A 13,077-nucleotide genomic window follows, 5' to 3' on the forward strand; every position below is an offset into this window, starting at 1 on the left:
TTTACCAGCTGTAAACACAAAACAGATACAAAAAGAGGCAGCTTCTAAACTGTGGGAATGGAAGTCACTGCACTTAGTGATGGTGAGGTGAGATGGGGCATAAATGCTAACACCTCCACACAGCAGTTTTTAGTGCTATAAACTTGCACAGGGGACTTTGAGGAAAGTGGTGTAAAACCAGTCAGTTAGGAGAGTCTAAATCTAATGAAAATAATTATAGCATTTTCCCCCTCAACTCTCGATAGCTTAGTAAAAGCAACACAGTCTGCTTAAGGGGATTAAAACCTGGGGGCTTGAGAATTTTCCCTTTTATGAACCACTAACAAGAAGCAATGCAAGGAAATTATCGAGGGACACACTGATGTGAGCTTGTCTTCTCACTCAGGAAGCAGTTACTAAAAACTACAAACAGCCCATTAACATAAGCGTTTACGTGAAAACACAGTAAGGGTACGTCATCACTGTTGATTTCATCAGCCCCTATTTCAAGGCTGCAACCCAGTGATGCCCTCCTCCTGAGGGCAAGGGAAGCCAACTGTGCTCAGCACTGAGAGTATCTGTTGTAAAAAAGAATTGCAAATGTTGGTTGATGATTAAATAGAAAGAGATGCTGAGAAGGGCGTGAGCTGGTTCTCAGCCTGGGCCTGTACTGCTTAGGAAAACAGTTAAAAGCCCTGAAAGAATATAAGAAGGTTCTCAATGCCCATCATTCACCATTCATTCACCCATCCAGCAATCATTTATTGAGCACATTCTATACATTGGGCACCATGTTTGTTGCTAGGAAACAAAGATGAACAGATTACTATGTCATCCTTCCAAGAGCTCACAGTATGCAGTGGAGAAGCTGGCCATGAAAACAAACACTGCTGGTGTCACAGAGTTGAACTCCAATGGCAGCATTAATAGAGCACCAGGGCAGGAATAACTCACATTCACCAGCAGATCCATGAAGGCTTCACAGATTCACAACCACTGGGCTTGACTTGAAGAACAAAGTAAAAGAGGCATTTGAAGGTTGGCTATACGGTTGGTAGTTAAGATCTATCCTGAAAATCCACAGATCCGGGGCGCCTGGGTGGCTCAGTCAGTTAAGGGTCCAACTTCAGCTCAGGTCATGATCTCACGGTTGGTGAGTTCAAGCCCCACATCGGGCTCTGTGCTGACAGCTCAGAGGCTGGAACCTACTTGGATTCTGTGTCTCCCTCTCTCTCTTTGCTCCTTCCCCACTCACACTGTCTCTCTCTCTCAAAAATAAATAAACATTAAAAAAATTGTTTAAAAAAAAAAGAAAATCCACAGATCCAAGTTTACAAATGAACTACTTAGGAAATAAAGACAGTCAGTGGAATTCCTTTGCAGTATGTATGGAGTCACTTGGGGTTTATACAGTGGATCAGGCTCAATTCAGAAACTCTGGAAGTCATAACAGGAAGGAACAGGTTTGAAGCAACAGCTTAAATATTAAGAGTTTACTGCATACAGATCAATGCAACATTGGGACAGATCAGCAAGGCATATTTTCTTTTCTTTGTGATTAAGGGAGACCCAATCCCCACTTTGCCTTCACCCCCACACAAATTCTGAAATACTAGTTTCTTCAGATGGGGAAAGAAGATCCAGTGACTTTTGAGAGTCCTGCTCTTCAACAATTCAGAGTCTAGCTATAACAGCAGAACTCTGGGTGATAGTATGATGCAGGCCAGTCCATTAGCAGCTCTCTTCCCTCCTTGGGAGCAGAGGCTAGGGTCAAGGGAGCCTTCAGAGATGAAGTGTGCTGACGACCACAGAAAAGGGCAGGAGAATGTGACTCTCAGCCACAGGGGGCTTAAAGGCCTGGACACTATGGTCTTCTGGAAAAATCTGCCCATTGTTCCCCTTCCATATCCTTTAAGCAAAACTCCAAGCGCTCAGACTTCATGGAGCTTCAACCAACATTTCTTAAACATCTACCATGTGTAGGCACCATGCTCTCTGGTTCATAAAATAATATTTAGTGTCAAGTATTATTATTATTTCCATTTTTCAAGTAAGAAAACTGAGTCTCAGATGAAATAATTTTCCCAGGGCCACTTACCTAGCAATTGATGAAGATGGGAAACAAAGATAGTTTCTGATGCCAACATAATTCAATATCCTTTCCTCACACAAAAATGTAAATATTAGGCCCTGTGTCCACTCTCACATCTCTTAGGTTTCCTTTATTGGATCTTCTCCAATCTGATTTCTAATATTCTTGTCAGACAATGAACCAGCATCTGTGCTGATATTTTCACTCTCCAAAGCACCTTCACTCACATGTCTTGTATGACTGGTGCACTAGAGCTGTCCCTGCTGTTGTCCGTGTCATTACTCCTGTCTGGCCTGAATTTGTGCCCCTTCAAAAAACTGACATCAGTGGATCTAGTTCAGCATCTTAAAACAAGAGAGAACTGAGTTGGTGAGATCTACTGATTTATTTCTGATTTTCAAAGAACAGCCTTGTGAATTTCCAATAAATGTTTATTGTGAACAAATGAATGACCTGGCTTACTCATGCTTGTTTACTTTATCCACCTGCAAAACGGGAATGTGAAGGCCAGTTACTCATTCCTTCCTCTCATCCATCCATCCATCCATCCATCCGTCAATCCTCCCATATACCTTTTTGGGCCATGGAAACACAGTCAGTGAGGCAGAAGGGCAATGAAACTAGGCATGATTGGAAAGAAGTTCCCAAGCAACAAATGAATAAGAACCTTTTTCCTTTATTCTCTTCCCCTTTCATCTTCCCAAAGGGCTGTAAAAAAGTCAACAAAAGGAACACATAGTGAGGTTTATGGAATTTTAGAAAAAAGGAAGTGACAGAGAAAGGAGGGAGAAACAAATATGCAAACTCTAAGGACCTATTATGGGGCCACAGCTGAGCAACAGAGTTCACTCTGAGCTTCCTGGGTGTTCCAGAAAGAAGAGAAATGATAAAGTGATGGTGTTCTCCGTAAGATTTAACCTTAAAGACTGCCTTCCATTCATTCATTCACTCATTTCATAAGCACTGACTGGGCATCTTCTGTTCACCAGAAGCCTTCTGTAGTACACTTAGGGGTATCATATCCAAATATACTCTTGTCTTTTCTCTTAAGTATGTATGGAGAGAGGGACTCCTAGTACAGAAAGTGACAATCAATGTACACTTCAAAGAGAGAGAGAGAGAGAGAGAGAGAGAGAGAGAGAGAGAGAGACATGAACTGTGACTCACCCTACTTCCCAGAAATACTGGAATGACACCCTGGATACTGCCTGAACTGTGTTTAAATGCCATTTGGAGAAGATGGCAGGTGCCTGATTGTCCAGTGAGATGACTCAGTTTGTATAAACAGGATGGTTCAGGGAAAGGAATTTCCTGATTCTCTGAGCCATTGCCTCGTAGCACACAATCTTGGAGTTCTGTGACAAAATGATCGAGCTTCAGTGCTGATGCTTGTACAGATACTCTGGAATATTTCATCACTTACAGTAAGGCACCCCTGGGACTAGTTTTATATATCCAGCCCGTTAGAAACTTGGAAATTACCCAGTGTGGTCTCTATTATCCATGACCAAAGAATATCAGAATATGGAAGGGATCCTGGGTGTCACCGAAGTCACTGCTCTATTGGAAGCTTTCTACTCTTTCTTTAGTAAGGGGCTACCTTTACCTGGTCATTTCCAGGGGAGGATACTCAGGGAGGTATGGAGCCAGCTCTTCCCATTGCTCGTTATTCTCTGTCTCAGTTGCAAGTCACTGAGACTTCGGGCCATTTGTTACAAAGCTTTATCATAGCTGTAGCTGACTATTACATAGAATATTTTGCCTGAACTACACAGATGATTAAACAAGTCTACCAATTTGTATGGCCTTAGGAAGCCTGCCTTTGGGAGGATACCATTCCCTAATCATAAGCACTTGAAAATAAGGATTCTTGGCCCCTGGTTGGGGGAAGTCAGGGGTAGATTGTGCCAGCTAAATCAACACAGCCAGAGGGGCTGGAGAGCTCTGATGAACAATGATGTCTGTGGAGTCCAATTGTCACTCTGTCTTCAAGGTCCAACACTACAGAATCACCTCTTTCATTCTATATTCCTCTTCTTTCCTTTTCAAACATTCATTGAGCACCTACTGTATGCCAGGCCTGGTGGCTAGGTGCTATGAATGAATAAAACACAAATCCTGACCTCAAGAAGCTCCCTTCACAGTTTCATGAATATGAACATAGGCCACTGGTCTTCAATTGTATCACTTATTTATCTGATATACTGGCAATAAACTTGATCGAGAGATTCTTTGGGAACTTATAGAATTAAATTTGGGCCCACGTTCTTAAATGCCAAAGCTACTCTACACAAGTGGAACTATGGCAAGTAACAGAGAACTAACGTTGCCTGCAGCCTTAAAGCAACTCAGGAATTTCCTCCCATTGGCCCTGAGGAAAACTCCACAATGGGGCTGTGAGGGGCCTGTGGCCAAAAAGCTTTGAAGCCCCATTTTGGGGTTGGGGACAGTGATGATTAATGTCACAGCCTGCTCCTGGGCCAGCATTCTTTCCTCCCCTCAGAGATGGGGGTGGGCGACTACCCTTGAAGTCCTTTTTAGTAAGCTCTTCAGGAAAAGGGTTTGATATTGGAGATTCCCTCGAAAGCTTGCTGTTCTCCTCACAGGTTTCTCCAGCTTAATCCCTCACTCTCAGGTTTCTCTTTGTCTGGGGCTGGCCCATCCCCACCACCAGTGCCGCCCAGAGGTAGCTCCCTACCGCCAGTGCCCCCTCCACAGGCTGACTCTCAGCAAGCCCCCCTGCCACCCCCCAACTCCCAGCTTCCCCTTCACCTCATGGCCCCTCCCCCATGCCTGCTGGGCCCTGGTTCCAGTTCAATTTAGAAAAATGTAAATATAATACATCTCTCTCTGCTGCCTCCCTCAACTGATGACGTGCCTCACCATTACAACTGACAGGCTCAGAGTGGGCTCAGCGCACTTCCTGTCTGCATGGGTGGTCCTGGGGATCACGGGGAAGGAAGCCGACAGCTGAGAGCGGGGCCAGGGATCACCATGTCAGGCACACCAGAGGGAGTGGGCAGCTTTGGTTTCAGTGCTCTCATTTTTGTTCAAAGCCCAAGACAAGGGCCTTTCTGGAATTAGGAGGTCTAGCCCATTGGGAAGGAAGAAGGATACCTCACCCTACCCCTATCCCTCCGCTAAAGCCCAAGTTCCCATAAGTCCTCATGAAAGTCTCTTACACAATGATCCAGGAAGGGGCTCTGGCTTCAGTCCCACTAACGGGTCTGTGGGGCAACCTGAGGCAACTTGCATCACTCCCTGGGCCTCTTGGCTTCAACATACACTGTCTAAGATGGATATGTGAACTGGGATGCCAGCACTGGAAGAGACCCTGGAGGTTACCTGGTCCAGTGGTTTGAAACTCTTTATTCTTGTCAAGACACTCAGTGAAAAATGATTACGTGCACCATTCACTTCCATTGGGGTGGCCAGGTTTTGTGCATGCTGAAACTTTCTTTGTTCTCTCATTCAAAAATAATCTAGAAATGTGAGAAAGTGAGGGTGATGTTGCCTCTGCTTTACCTTATATTTTTAAACTATATTATCAGTAGGAGCACCTAAGTTGTGATATATTACACGTTTGGTTGTGACTGCAGACCAGTGGGTCAGGTCTCTGCAAGGAAAAACTCACCATCTGGTCTAATTCCCTCTAATGTGGAGGAGGAAAGTGAGGTTCAGAGAGATGATAGGAGGTGCTCAAGGTCACACGTGCACTTAAAGGCAGAACTGGATTCACATCCACTTCTCACCGGACACCCTGGGAAGTTGGGAAGGAGAGAGATTGCTTGCTCTGTCCTACAGTGATCATCTGAAGAGAAAAGCACGCTTCATTCTGAAGACAAAGGTGCAGAGAAATCAGAACCAGTGATATGATCACCACCACCAAAGCTTAATTATCCACAGAGATGGCAGAAACTATCGCCTCCAACAAGGTTTTGACATTTGTGGACTTGGGTCTTCTCTCTAGGCAAGCTTTCCCAGGGCTGCTACCTATGAGCAGCATGGAAGGGTTCATATTACGCCTTCTCTTATTTCCTTGGCTTACTCACTGGAAAGGAGTACATAATAGGCCTGGGCTGGGGGAGGGGAGAAGGCCAAAGCAAAGGGGAGGAGGGGGAGGGGAGACAGGAAAGGAGGAGGAGGGCAGAGAAAGAGAAACAGGGAAAACCCCCAATTCTTGGTAATCCACTCAGTGGATTATCAGCCCATTAATACGTGAGAACTGACAGTAGCATTGCTAGAAGTAAGTTGTTTCAGCCTAGATAAGAGAAAGGCAGAGCCAGATAAGTGATACCCTCCTGTTCAGTCACTCCTTTACAGGGTTTTTTGGTGTGTTTTCAGTGCCCATGCTGTGTGCAAGGCCCTGTGGCTCCAGGAACCTGCCACCTAGGAAATCAGTTACCAAGAAGTATCAGAGGCATTACTGTCTTAGGAGGCAGCTTGTCTGAAATCCTGGGGTGGGAGTAGGGACAGCTAAAATCCTGAGGAATGGGAGAGAAGGGGAGGGGAAAGAGGAGCAGGAAGGGAGGGGGATGGGAGGGAAGCTGTTTTGGGAAGGAGGTGATAGCAGAGTAAGAAAGCAAAGGGGATTCCAGGGCAGGGAGGAAGGAGTGAAATGAAGGCTATGAGTGATAAATTGTCTGTTGGGGTCCATTTTGGCTGGACCCAAGACTACGTAAGAGGGCCTAGGGTTAAATACATCGAAACAATGTCCCACGAACGCCTTGGGAAAGATATGGGAACCCTGGAAGTTTTAGAACAACAGATGGCAAGACCAATGCTAACCTTCGTAAGAAGAAACAGGGCAGTGGAGAGATGGTGGTGGTTGCAAGGGGCTGTGTTGAGGGTGTGGCAGGAAAAAAACTACCAGGTGTAGGAGATTAAGAGGCTGAGCAGAAGAAGCAGCCTCCAGAGATATCCCAGAGGAAAGATGGGAGCCTGGATGGGAGGTGTGTGGAGACAGAAGAGTGAATGAGCAGCGATGTTGAGATTTCTCAGCTAGGGGCCTGGAGGGAGGGGGAACCATACGTGTGGTTGGGAAGGCAGGAAATGGTCACACAGGAGCTGAGTCTCTGGACAGAAGAGCTGAGAAATGTCTCCCCCTGGCCTGTCTGTTGTCTCAAAACAAGCCTGAGGTAGTGGGTGGGAGATGAGTCGCTTGTTTCCAGGCCAGAGTTTGTTCTGCCTCAGTACATGGGTTCCAAACCCAAGGAAGTTTGGTCAGTTGGCAATTATGAGCCAGAACAAAGAAGAGAATGGACAATTCTCTGTAATACACCTCTGCTCCATCAAATGGAAGCTTGAAAGGGCTAGCCTCTCTGAAGAAAGCACAGTCAGCTGCATTGTGTGTGTGTGTGTGTGTGTGTGTGTGTGTGTGTGTGTGTGTGACAACAAGGCCCTTTCATGTAACCTTCTGCCCCTGTCACTCTGCCGCTAGACCCTGAGGTCCTGGAGGGCCCGGGGCCCACTTACTGCCTCTGTGCCCCCAGTGCCTGGCACAGGTCCTGGAGCAGCAATGCTCCCAGGGACAGCCGAGGAGGGGGCACCGAAGAGGGAAGACATGAAATCCGAGTTGAGCTTAAATCCAAGTCTGAGAGAGAGCATTCCACTCTGTCCGTTTTGGCTAATGACTTGATCCCTGAAGGCAAAGGAACAAATTAAAGCCAGAAGTGACTTTTCTTTAAGGGAAGCCCTGATAATAAACGTGGTTCACTTTGGTCTTGGGAGATGAAAATTGCTGCATATAAAAAATATATATAAATATGTCCACAGTGAAAAGGGAGGCCAGCCCAAATATCGTGGGATAGAAAGAAGCAGGGCCTCTATTTCTCTGCCACTGAAGGAAGGGAGCTAAAGTGCCATTCATTCAAGACACATTTTATTGAGGTCTTACTTACTACATTCCAGGAATAGTGCCAAGTGGTGAGACTAGGGAGGGATAAGGGGGCCCCTGCCCCCACAAACTCACATTTTTTCCTCTACCAAAGCAGGTGTAGGAGAAGAGAGGAGCCATTGATGGAAGAAATTGCTTCCAAGAGACAGGTTAGAGCTTGAGCAACTCAGCAAGAACTTGCTGCAGGCAGGTGAACTAGCACAGGCAAACCCAGACCTGGTGGTGGCAGATAAGCAGGTGTGCATGCGCAGAGCCAGCACAAGGAGCACGAGGATGCTCTTATAAGCTATACGTGCAGGACACTGGAACTTTCACTTAAGGGAACTCTATCACATTGAAGGATTTTACATACAAAAGAGAACATGCTCTGGACTGTACCTTAGCAAAGCCATTTTAAAAAGGAAATGGGAAAGAGGGAAAAAGGAGGCAGGGGACAAGTTAGGACGCATTTGGAGTCATGCAAAGGAGGTGGGCACTTGCCATTATAAAATAAGTAAGTCAAGCAGATGAAAAGTACAGCATAGGGAACACAGTCAATAATAAAAAAAGAAGTGGAAGAAGAAGAAAAAGGAGGAAAGGCAAGGGCTTGAGTGGGGATGCAAAATTCTTAGTAGAGGCAAAGCCAGTGAGGGAAGGAGCCATGAATATAAAAGGCCCTGGATCATACTGATCCTCTCCTCAGCAGGCGTTGATGCGAAGCCAGATAGGAATCTTGGAGAAGAAGACAAGGTCTGTGCCAATGCAGTGATGCTCCTTCTGAACCCAGAAGTTCAAGTCTGCAATTTCAGGAGGGCGCTGCAATCTTTGGGACCTACCCCATGCGTTTCCATCTGCTGGATGACTCTTACAAGTCTTGGTGGACAGCCCTTGGCCCTCCAAAGTCATGACCTGGTCTTCACTCCAAATGAATGAGTAAGTAAATATCCAAGCTCAATGCACCTCCCTTTCTACTAAAGTTTGACAGGATGTAAACTCATGACCAAGAAAAATGAGGTTTCCTCTAACAACTATGTGAATGACAGAAAAAATTCATCTTGTCACCCACATTAAAGGCCTAGGGGATAGGCCTATTTAAGAAGCTGAAGGAAGGCTCTAGGGGGAGAATTGAATTCCTGAGTCAGGAAGACAATAGTGATTATTTTTTAGAAGACTGGAGGAACAAAAGTTTGCGGGTTTTAGATAAACAGATGACAAAAGGAGCCCATTTGCGATGCCAGACTTGACAAGGAGAACCCTAAGGGCTTAGATTCTCTGAAAAGACAAACATCTTGGAGTGTTTACCTCTCAGACTTCTGAGTGTGATTTTTAGATTTGCCTTGGAGTCTGGTACCCACAGTCTTTCAACATTACTGCCCAACCCTATACTAATGGGTCAATACATTGAGGGCTCACTACATTGAGGGCTTTAAATTGTTTTTAGTCAATTCCTAGATTAAAGGGAAAGAAATTGGACTCTTGACAAGAACAGTGGCAACTCATATCCATAGACAGCCTATGTGGACCAAGCACTGTTTTTTAACTATGTTATTTTCATTACCTACTTCTCAGAACCATCCTGTAAGGTAGGTGCTATTATCATCAAATCTACTTTCCAGATGGGGAAACTGAGCCTGGCTGACTTTATGCATCAGCCCAGAGTCATGTAACTAGCCATAGCAGGCCTGGGACTGGAAGTCTGGTGGTTTGACTCCAGAGCCCACCCCTACCCTCACTTAGCCTATGTTGCTAAATGGCGTAATGTTTGGTAAAGTTTAGTCTGCAGTCCGGTCTTTGATTGTACATGGGAACAAATATTCTCTTCACAAGGGTCAAGAGTATATTCCAGAGACAAAAGGAATAAAAGGACTCTAAGCCAGAAACATAGCTCTTGCACCTATATAAACTATGAAATAAAATAATCACATCTTTGAAGTGGCTGACAGCTTGGCAAAATGGCCTAAAGAATGCTGGGAGTGAGTTTCTGTGGAACCCAGCTTGGAAAACCCATGTGTGATTCGTGCTTCCTCCTCTAGAGAAGCCTGAATCAGTATCAACTGCATTGTTGACTGAATCAATATCATCCTGAACTGTTGAAGGCTCTGTCCTTGTTTCCAAACTTGTTACTCCCTTTATATGTTTAATACATATCTGATGAATGAAATAATGAATGAATGAGTGAATGAGTGTGCCTGTGTTTCTTCTTCCTTCCTTAGTCTTTCTTACTTATCTCCCTTCCACACTTGCTGCCTATCTCCTCAAGGGAAACAGAGTCACAGCACTGGCTAAGATTTTACAACTGCTCCCTACAGCCTGATGTGAAACGCAAATTTGTCTCATCTTCAGACAAATTAACGTACCAGGTCTTTATCTAAGCCCTATCTACCCAAAAACCACCATTTGCTATGTCAATGCTTACTCGTGGCCAGGAGACTCTTTGAACTTGTGAGTCCTTTTCCTTGGAATGCTCTCCCTTACTCTTATCATTAATATGTAGACTGTCAGAAGCAGAAGGACCTCAGGAATCAAGCCCGACCTCCTACCTACAGCTGGAAATCTCTTCAAAACATCCTTGACCCACCCACAATCAACCAAGCCCCGCTTTGAAAATGATCCTTCATTTGCCACTTAAAGTTGTTAAAAGCTAACCTCTGTTAAGAAAACTTCCCTCACTAATTAAGAAATCATTCATTCATTTACTCATATTTGTTTATCAGACACACTGAGTGTCTGTTATATGCCAGGAAATGTGCTGGGTCATGGAGGCCATGAAGATGAATAAGCCATGATTCCTACACACTGTTCTTTAGAATCTAATAGTCTGGGTCTGCAGAACAGATATGTGACCAGTATTATCATAATTCTGGAAGATACACCATCAGTGTGTGTACCTATATGTAATGGGACAGAAAGGCAAATAATTAATTATTCCTCTCAGAAGGAATGGGGCTTGATCTAGGGAGACTTCACAGGGAAAGCACCATGAAAAGCTAAGTTTTGAAGGAGGAGAAGTCTGGAATATTCAAATCAACAAAGTGGAATGAGGTGGCCACAGGGGGCTGAGCATCTCAAACTTACTGTGCACTGATAATTCCTTCATATCACATTACTTCAGGCTACTAAATAATTTGTATTCACTGGAAGAGTATTTTGTACACTGCCTGTGGCTCGGTGAATTGGTCTAATCCTTTTAGAAAGGAATACATAAAATAAATAAATAAATAAATAAAGAACTATACAATGGCCGTAACTTAGATCTAGTAATCACATCTGTGGGAATCTACCTTGAGGAAATCATTAGCAAATATGGAAAGGATTATATGCATGGAGATAATATATATTAGATTACCAAAATAGGGGAAGAATCAGAAAGTGAGTCTCCAATGTGTTTCACTGGAAAATCAGCAAATGAACTACAGTACATTTATTAGAGGGGTCATTTATTATGCAGCTCTTAGTTTTGGATATTATATGACAACTTGGAAATATTTATTCATCTAATGCTAACTGGAAAACAGCAACAAATGTGTGTATGTGATCACAACTTTATTTTAAAAATCATATACATAACAAAAAGGGTCTAAGAAGAAATGGCACCAAAATGCTAGTAAACATTGGGCTGAAATGAGGTAAGTCTGGGAGACATTTTCCCTTCTTTTCTCTATTTTCAAGCCTTCTGTTATATGGTTGTTTTGTTCCCTTATAACCTGTAAGTAGTTTTGTGTGTGCGTGCACGTGTGTGTGTGTGTGTGTGTGTGTGTGTGTGTGTGTGTGTGTGTTTTGTTTAATCTACAGAATGAATTTCACTCTCTACAATCGTGGTATAAACTTCTTCCAGAAGCCACTAAATCTTCTAGTTCTCGCTGTTTTTTCCCCTCTTCTCATTACTTTGTAAAGTGCCCATGTCTGAACACATAGTGGATGTCCATTCAGTGATAAGGTGGCTGACAAAGTTCAGCCTATATCCCTGCACGTGGCTTTCCTAGGGTTCAAGACCATTAAGAGAATCAGCAATACTTGACAAACCCGGCTTTTATATGTGTTAGATGTTCTTCTTAGCACTTTTCAGATACTAATTCATTAAATACAACAATTCTACGAGGTAGATATTATTATTAATATCTTTTTTTTTTTACAGCTAAAGCAAACTGACACACATAAAAAGTTAGCCACTTAACCAAAGCTGTCCAAATACTTGGGTCACAGAGCCAGGATTTGAACCCAGAGAGTAGAGCTCAAGTGTCTCTGCTCTTAAGGATTCACAAGAGGAACCTTTGAAAGAGCCAGCTATCTAGACAGACAGGTAGACAGGCCAGGAAGACCTACATGGATAGCTGGGTGGTGGGGGTAGGGGAGTAACGTTGGAGGGTGGGGGTTGGGAGCCATATTTAATGTAAGCCCCTTCCCAAATGGAAGCCTCAGCTTCTGGCAGCAATTTCTGTCTGATAGAATGGCAGACACTGGGTGGCATCTGGAGTATGAGTGATCACCTCTGTGTAAAAACCTGGCTCAGTGCTGGAGAGGGATCAGAGATAGTACTTAGATAAAGGAAAAAGCATAAGGGAGCTACATATTTCCATAAACTGTGTCTTGATATTTTCCTACCCTATAGCTCCCAAAACAGATATAACTGTTTCTCTTCTGATAAGTTTGTTTAGATTATAAAGTACAAATTTTTCCTGGAATTTTAGATGCCTCAGAACTAGAACAGACATTTTATGGCCATCTAATCTAGACCCTGTCCATCCCTCTACCCTTAACATACATATACACATTCTTATAAACAGAAGAGGAGAAATATCCACTAGAAATAACAAGCAAGGGACCCAGTGAACAAAAAGGTATCTGTGACCCCCCTATTGCGAGTGATTAACCAAAGGAGGCAGGAGCCATTATGCAAACACAATGACAGGTCCAATGACAAAGTTCCAAGTGATTCTTCTGATGGGTCCCACTGATGTTTCTCCATATACATTCTGGATTGAATAAATGTTTAGATGATATGGCTGACCTCTTGGTCCTATGTTTTTAATTCATCAGTTTCAAATCTTATGAAGAGGCTTCTCAAATATCTACCCCAATGAAAGGTCAGGATTATTCACAAGAAACCAAGAGTCTGAAGGCAGCTTATCTA

The 13,077-nt window shown here is 43.9% G+C and overlaps 1 protein-coding gene across 1 annotated transcript in view; it reads right to left on the reverse strand.

The window, feature by feature from the left end:
• ANO2 (anoctamin 2) overlaps positions 1-13,077 on the reverse strand; it is a 319,011-nt gene that overhangs the window by 18,043 nt on the left and 287,891 nt on the right. The window lies entirely within an intron of this gene.

The sequence above is a fragment of the Panthera leo genome, chromosome B4 (genome assembly GCF_018350215.1).
Source record: "Panthera leo isolate Ple1 chromosome B4, P.leo_Ple1_pat1.1, whole genome shotgun sequence".
NCBI classification, from domain to species: domain Eukaryota; kingdom Metazoa; phylum Chordata; class Mammalia; order Carnivora; family Felidae; genus Panthera; species Panthera leo.